A 9,163-nucleotide genomic window follows, 5' to 3' on the forward strand; every position below is an offset into this window, starting at 1 on the left:
GTTAGGTAAGTCATTACCTAGACAGTAAGCAAAAAAGTCAAGAAATTTTTAGAGGCCAAAATCTGGGTTGTTACATTCTACCCCCTGGATCATTTGTCCCCGAATAATGAATCAAGGCATCTATTAGCACGATTATAAGACAAAAATACAAACCCAAAATGAGAAAAGAAATGTGAATAGAAGAACACATACCTTAAGCACGATTATCCAACCCAAAGAACAAGAACAGATACTTGGACTTCATGTTTTTTTTAGTGTCCCAAGTAGTTCGGTTCCTCCAAAGGACTTTCACTAAAGTCGTATCCTTAGTCCTTCAACGATAGACTTTTCTATCCAAAATCTCAACTGGAACTTCCTCATAAGACAGGGAATTCAAAATACCAACACTTTTAATAGGCACAACCAAAGAAGGATTGCCCACATACTTCTTCAACATCGGTACATGGAAAACTGGATAAATAGAACCCAGACTCAAGGGCAACTCCAATTCATAAGAAATAGTGCCCACTCTTCTCAAAATCAAGTACAAACCAACATAACAGGGACTGAGCTTTCTCTTTTTCCCAAACCTCATCACTCCCTTCTTAGGAGATACCTTCAAGAACAGCCAATCGCCAACCTCGAACTTCAAATCTCTTTACCTCACATCCATGTAGGACTTTTGGCGACTCTAAGCAGTCTCAAGCCTATCTCTGATCACCTTCACCTTCTTCATATTTTAGTGAACCAAGTCCAGACCGAACACTCTAGTCTCACCAACCTCAAACCACCTAATAGAAGATCTATACCTTCTACCATAAAGAGCCTCAAAAAGAGCCATCCTAATACTAGAGTGATAACTATTATTGTAAGTAAACTCTATGAGAGGCAAATAATTAACCCAACTACCTCCAAAATCAATAACACAGGCCCTTAGCATATCTTCCAAAGTTTGATTTTCCCTATCTACTTGTCTATCCATTTGAGGGTAGAATACGGTGCTAAGGTTCACCAGTATGACTGAGCCTTTCTGAAACGAATGCCAAAAGTGAGAACAGAATTGCGTACCTTGATCTGAAATAATAGAAATTGGAGCACCATGAAATTTGATAATCTCCTGAATAAACAACTTAATATAATCCTCTCTAGAGTAAGTAGCCCTCACAGGCAAAAGTGAGCAGACCTAGTCATCCTATCCACGATGACTCAAATCAAATCAAATCAAACTGACTGTAATATCGCAAAAGAACTATAACGAGATCCATGTTGATCATCTCCCACTTCCACATAGGCAACTCAATTTCTTGAGACATACCACCAGGCCTCAAGTGCTCGACCTTAAATTGCTGATAAACCATGCACTTAGCTATAAAATTGGCCACATCTCTCTTTATGTTGATCCACCAATAAATCTCTTTCAAGTCATGGTACATCTTTGTTGAACTCGAATGAATTGTATACCTCGACTCATGAGCCTCAAAAAAAATCCTTTCCCACAGCCCATCAACATAGGAACACACAATCTACCTTGGTACCTCAAGATACCATCAACACCAATCTCAAAAGCCATATTCTTTTGCTGACCTACATCAGCCTTAATCTGCATAAAAATAGAGTCTAAGACTTGTTTCTCCTTTATCTCTGCGCTAAGAGATGATTTAGCCACTTCTTGAACAATTACCCCTTCATTTTTAGAGTCCAAAAGATAAACTCCCAAGTTAGCCAACTGATGAATATCTTTCTCAAACCCTCTTTTCTCCTCATCCACATGAGATAAGATCCTCATGGACAACCTGCAAAGAGTATCAACAACCATATTAGCTTTACCTAGGTGATAATGAAGACTCATATTATCGTTCTTGAGTAACTCAAGCCATCTTATTTGCCTGATATTCAACTCCTTCTGAGTGAGAACATAGTGCAAGCACTTATGATCAGAATAAATGTCAACATACACCACATACAAATAATGGCACCAAATTTTCAACGCAAACACCATAGTTGCCAACTCAAGATCATGAGTCGTATAATTTCTTTTATGGACCTTCAGCTGCTAAGAAGCATAAGCCACAACCTTATCATGCTGCATCAACACACAATCCAGTCCCATGCAGGATGCATCACAATAAACCACAAAACCATCAGTACCCTCGAGAAGAGTCAAAACTAGAGCAGAAGTCAACTTATCCTTCAAGTTCTCAAAACTACCCTCACAATCATCGGACCATAGAAACTTTACCTTTTTCTGAGTCAACTTAGTCAATGAAGCCGTAATAGAAGAGAAGCTCTCCACAAATCTCCTATAATACCCGATTAAACCCAAGAAGCTCTGAATGTTAGTTGGAGTCATGGGTCTAGGCCACTTCTTAACAACCTTAAATTTTTATGGATCCACCATGATACCCTCACTAAAAATAACATGACCAAGAAAGGTCACAATATTCAACCAAAATTCACACATCGAAACTTAGCATACAATTGTTGATCCTTAAGGGTCAGCATTACTATTAGGAGTTGGTCAGCATGGTCTTCCTCAATCTTATAATTCACCAAGATATCATTAATGAACATGATAACAAACAAGTCTAAGAATTATCTAAATACCTGGTTCATAAGATCCATAAATGCGGTCGAAGCATTAGTCAATCCAAAAGACATGACTAGAAACTCGTAATGACCAAATTGGGTTTGAAAAGAAGTCTTAGGGATATTCGCCTCAATCATCAAATAATGATAACTCGAGTGAAGATTAATCTTAGAGAAGCATCTAGCACCCTAATGTTAGTCAAAGAAAAATACAAGGACGATCATTGAGAAATGCTTCAGGGAACTAATAAACTACAGGGATGGATTACAAAGAGAGACCTTAGAACTAGAATCCTTAACTCGAACTGGATGATATAAACATATTTTGGAAATCAACTTCCAGGCTTTAAGATAAGAAATGAACCTTCCCTTAGGCACTAAGGAACTTTCTTTCCATTATATTATTAGTTCATTAGGGAATTAAAGGTTGAACTTAAGTGTCTGGCAATCTAGAGAACTGTAGCATTAATGGAGTTAATCCATCCCTAAGATCACATCAAAATCCACCATATCCAACTCTATCAAATCCACCAATATTTTCCTACCACTGATAGACACCACAAACCCCTATAGACCTTTCTAACCACAATAGGATTACCCACCAGTAGGGGTGTACAAACTGAACCGTTAAGTCAAACCGAACTGATGAATCAAACCAAACCGAGGAAAAAAACCGACTTATGGTTTGGTTTGATTGGTTTGGTGTTAAGAAAAAATCGATCATTCTTGGTTTGGCTTGGTATTAGCAAAAATAAAATCAAAGCGAACCTAAACTGAACCGACATAATACATTTATAATTTTAATTTTTTATACATAAAAAAATATTACTTATAATCTACTTTCTTATTACGTTTATAACTTTTTTATATTCAGAAAATAGATATATATTCTTGGGCCTTTAGTTATAATATTTAAGAAAAAGGACATGAACTGACCATTTTAAAAAAAAATGGCCCACACTATGAAAATATGGACAATTAGAGCCAGTCGGCCCAATTTATTTCTTTTTTTTAGCCACTTGGCCTAAAACCACTCTCCTTACACAATTAAGGAAATTAAATACTCTTTATAGTTGTTACTCTTAAATCACTTTTCTTTTCTAAATATACTTTCTCAAATCTTCTTTTTTCTCCTCTATTATGCATCGATCAATCTACTGTATTTTATTATCAATATCAAAATGATTTGTTATTTCTTGCATTGGAGCATTGAAAGCTATGGACATGAACCAAAAAATAGGAAATAAAGGAAAGTTAAAATTAACGGATAAAGCAGTCAATTTTGACCTCAAATTTATTGTTAATGATGATTATTTTACAGAATCATTACATACAAGTTTGTACTTGAAGCAATGTCATAGTTCTTTCAACTTGAAGAAGAAAGAAATAAAATAATGAGGTCTCAAGGTAAGAGAAAAGCCATGTCTTGGTACATGTTCTTCTCAGAGGCTGATTCAATCACGGTGAGTCAGAGATATTCTTCTTAGAGGCTGACTCAATCACGGTGAGTCGGAGATGTTTTGATGCATGTAAAGATAAAAAAAAGAATATGCTGATAGATACTCTTTTATACCAGATTGATACACATTTTTTAAAAGAGAGAAGGGGAACCTTTGCATGCACATACAGTCTCTATACTCAATTGATACACTTTTATACCAGTTTGATACACTTTTATCCCACATTGATACACTTTTTTTTTTAAAAAAAAAAAGGGAACCTATGGATGCATATACAGTCTTTATACCCATTTAATACATTTTTATGTCACATTGATACACTTTTATACTACATTAATATACTTTTTAAAAAAGGGAGAGGGAATTCTTTGCATGCACATGCAATCCCTATACTCAGTTGATACTCTTTTATACCACATTGATACACTTAAATTCCACATCAGATATCCACTAACCTCCGTATTTTATCATTATTGAAACTAAAACTGAAGTTGAAGCCATTATTTTGTATCAATTTTGAGAAAATTTATAATGGGAAAAAATTACAGGAAGCTAATTGAATGTAGATTTTTGGTGATTTTATTCAAAATTTATGGAATAAGAAAGATTAATTGAAGTATCGAAAAAGGTAAAAGAATGGAGGTTTGGGAGTTCGAATGGAAAGAAAATTGTGAATGAAAAGGAAAGAAAGAAAGAGAAAGTTACATTAACGACATTTTCGATTATGTTTAAGCGTATGACAGTGAAGGTTAGCTAGTGAAATTAGTTTGTGGCTATTTATAGGGTATTTAATTTTGAGTGCTATTTTTATGACATTATTTTAGTTTTAGGTGCTATTGTTGTCCTTTTCCCTAATATTTATCCATTAGTAACAGATTAATACAAAACCCAATATTAATATAAAAACCTATAACTCTTCAATTGCTTCACTTTACATTTTACTTTCCAAGTTTTCAGAGAGTTCTCATTGTTTCCTCATCTTACTTTCATCTTATTTTTCTCATTCTCCTCATTCGTCAAGTTTTGATTTAGGTTTGTTTCTCTTCTTTCTCTTTTTTCTTGTGGAATTATGTTATAGTTAATTATTTTATGGAGTTAAATTTTTAATAAGTTGTCTCCAATTCTTCATTCCTCTTTATGCTCATATTTTATGTGAAGGAAACTTTCAGACAAGTTATTGTGACTAGTGGCTTACAAATTGAACCACTGAGTATCCACATAATATTACTTTGAGAGATAGTAGTTTAAACATCTTAGTAATTCGCCAACTTAATTTTAATTGGAACTACTCTATGACCATTGTTTTTTTAATATTTTTAGTGAAAACAATTAATTTTTTCTTCAATCACATTATAATAGTAAAAAAACCGAGAAAAAAACTGAAAAATCGAAAAAACCAAAAAAACCCGATTAAAATCGAAATATAAAAACCGATTGTATATTGATTTGATTTGGTTTATAGATTTAGAAAATCGACATTGTTCGTTTGGTTATATTTTAATGAAAAACCGAACCAACCCGACCTATGTACACCCCTACCCACCAGGGAAGATACAGAGAAAGGCTCAGAAATACTCTCGGGACCAAAACCAAAATAAACAGCCACATAAGGGGTCACATAAGAAAGGGTAGACCCCAACTTAAGTAAACAATACATATCACGAGATAAAAATTATAACATACCAGTGACAATATTAGGAGATACCTCAGATCCTTGACGGATGAAAAGAGCATAAAGATGATTTCGGTCGATGTCAGTATTAAAAGTAGCACCCTTTGGTGCAGGAGATGAAGAGTGGCAATCAGAACTTTATTAGTTCTAGAAAAAACCTTATCTGGATAGTGTCACTGCAGATGCCCTGACTAACCATAATTATAGCACTTATTCCTCCCCTCATCACATTGACCGCGGTGCATCTACCCACAAAATCTATAAGGAGGATTAGGTGTGGCTGAATAGGCTCCACTAGCTTGAGACTAAGCACCTAGTCCCTTAAACCCACTGTTAGTCTGAAAGAGGCGATCACCGAATGACTTAGGATTTGGGGCACTAGTTGTAAAATATGAACCAGAGCTTTCCCATGTCTTTGTTAGAAGCACAAACTTCCTACCCCCTTAATTTTCTAATAGAATGATCCACAGTTTAACCAAAAAGAAAAAAGAAAAACTAGTTCTTCTTAGTTTCTTAGGTTTAATATATATATATATATATATATATATATATATATATATATATATAGTGGTATATCGTCATTGCTAAGGACAGACCCAATATTTATATCTTTTTATTTTAATTTATATGACAATTTTTTACTTTTTAATATATTAAAAAAAGAATGTCCTTTTTCTATTTTTAGGAATAATTTATTTTTAGAATTTTCATTTTATTTTTTAACAAAATGTTTTATAATCACGCAAAATCTAAGGTTTATTTATACCATAAATTTTAAAATAGCATTTCATTTTTTTCTACTCCATGCTGAATCAAATGGTGTCACATGAATTGAAATGAAAAAGTAGTACAAAAAATAAAATTTAATTTTCTTGTTTATGTATGTTATGTTTCATTTATTTGTACCGACTAAAAATTAAAATTTTGATCATTCAGATCATAGTTCGTAACTATGTATTTAATTTTTTGTTTGAATTCAATCATTTAGATATCAATATGTGCACTACTCACATACTCCCTTTTTGACACACATATGACTATTGCAAAGTACTTCATCCAACCATTTTTAATTTATAATTTTGTATCTATTTTATCCTTGTTATTAAATATTGTTTACTATCTAATTAAATGACTTATAGTAACTAACTAGAAGTGATATAGTAAAATAACTATAAAAAGTATTTGTGAAAAAAATTAAGTGGGCCTCATATAAGTCGTCGAGTTAATTTAAAACATCAAGAGTTAATTTTTTAATGCTTAGATGACTTATAATAATTATTTGAGATGACATGATAAAATCACGATTGAAGCAGCAAAACAGACATGCCATAAATGACTTATAATAACTAATTAAAAGTGATATAACAAAAAAACTATAAACAATGCTTGTGAATTTTTTTTAAATGGGCCCTGTATAAGACGTCAAGTTAATCTAAAACATCAAAAATTAAGTTATCACTTTATGTCTATTTTAGTTTTTATTAAATATTATTAATTTCTTAATACTTAGATGACTTATAATAATAAATTAGGGGTTATATAGTAAAATCACGATTTAAGCAGCTGAAGCAGACATGTCATAAATGACTATTTTATTTTTTAATTAATTATTATTAATTTTTTAATATGTAAATAACTTATAATAATTAATAAGGGTAATATAGTAAAATAATGGAGCAAGCACATCGATGGAGAGCAGCTTGCTTGCCGCCCAACTCCCTCTTATATAGGGAGAAAGAGATAATAATTCTACTATATTACTTCTATATAGAAGAGCGAGTGAGCAGCCAACTCAAGTATGCAACTGGCAGTTGTTATGCTTGTTTCCAACTGCTTACTTGCTCTGTGATTTTACTGTATTACCCGTATTAATTATTATATGTCATTTTCATATTAGAAAATTTATAATATTTAATAAAAAATAAAACAGACATTTATGACATGTCTGCTTCAGTCGTAATTTTACTGTATCACCCCTTATTAATTATTATAAGTCATCTAATTATTATAATTTATAATATTTAATAAAAAATAGATATAAAATGATAAATTAACTCTTGATGTTTTAAATTAATTTAACATCTTATATGAGGTCCTCTTAAATTTGTTTCACTAGTATTTTTTATAGTAATTTGTTATATCACTTCTAATTAGTTATTATAAGTCATTTAAGACATGTCATCTTTGCTAATTCAATCGTGATATTTGGTTAACTCTCAAAACTGTATCATTGTAACTTAAATTGGAATAGAATAAAAAGTATTATAAATCACAATAATTAAAAACTTATATTATTTTAAAAATATCATTGACTATCAGTGTCATAAAAGTTTAAACAAGAAGACTATTATAAATTACAATAGCTAATAACTTAAAATAATAAATTACGGTATCAAAAAAATATTAAAAAATTCAAAAACATATTAAAAATATAATTGATTATCTAAATTTTATTTTTGTCACATAAATTGAGACAAAAAATAATATGAACCTGTGCCCCTCGATATCTAGTATGTATATATAAGGGCAAATAACATAAGTCCCGCTAGTTTGTTCCTTAATTACCAACTCTTTCAATTTTTTTAATAGATTTTCTCTCTCCCAAATTTTAATTCTTCATATACATAACAGAACGATGATATACATACGTATCTTATGTATCTGAACTAACTTCCTTAACGATATTTAAGGAAATAAATCAGGTCTAATAATTATCGAAGATTATACCTTATTAATGTGTGATTAATGAATCTCTTAAAATCAGTAACAACTTTGAATTTCAATTTTTGAAATACCAAATCAAGGTAGCCGATCAAACAACATCAGATTTTGTATTTTCGATCAAAATTTTGCTATTTTCTCAAGCTCTTTTTCTTCAAAAAAAAATCTCTTAAGAAGATGAAAATTCCAATATTGTTGAGGCATTCCAGTGTATTTCATTCCCTATAATAATATACATTGCAAATCAATATTCGTTTAATATACAATAAAACTTAAAAAAATTCAATACTGATAAATACAGATGAACAATGGCTAACATTCTTCCATATACATATGTGCTATGTATATAGGTTGAAATAACACAGTTCAGTAGGTCTAACAGAGTGCTATACATAACTATGATATGCATATGTTATGTCAATACAGATGCACAATTGCTTATGTATTCCATATACATAACTATGTTTGTATTTCTTATGTATATGGGTTTGAAATAAAAGAGCCCAACAATGTCTAGGTCAAACATATACATTACAAAGTTATGTATATGGTTTAAAATAAAAGAACTCAAAAGTTTGTATGCCATTGTATATCAAATTATGTATATCGTGTGATACAAAAATTCTCAGCAATGTCAAATGTCATATGTATACATACCTGTGCTATGTGAAGTGCAACTAATGCACCGACTCGCCGACATGGTTAGGGGTAGGTCGAGAAACGAAAGCATAGGTGTTCCTGGTGA

This window comes from Capsicum annuum, chromosome 3 (genome assembly GCF_002878395.1).
Source record: "Capsicum annuum cultivar UCD-10X-F1 chromosome 3, UCD10Xv1.1, whole genome shotgun sequence".
Lineage (NCBI taxonomy): Eukaryota > Viridiplantae > Streptophyta > Magnoliopsida > Solanales > Solanaceae > Capsicum > Capsicum annuum.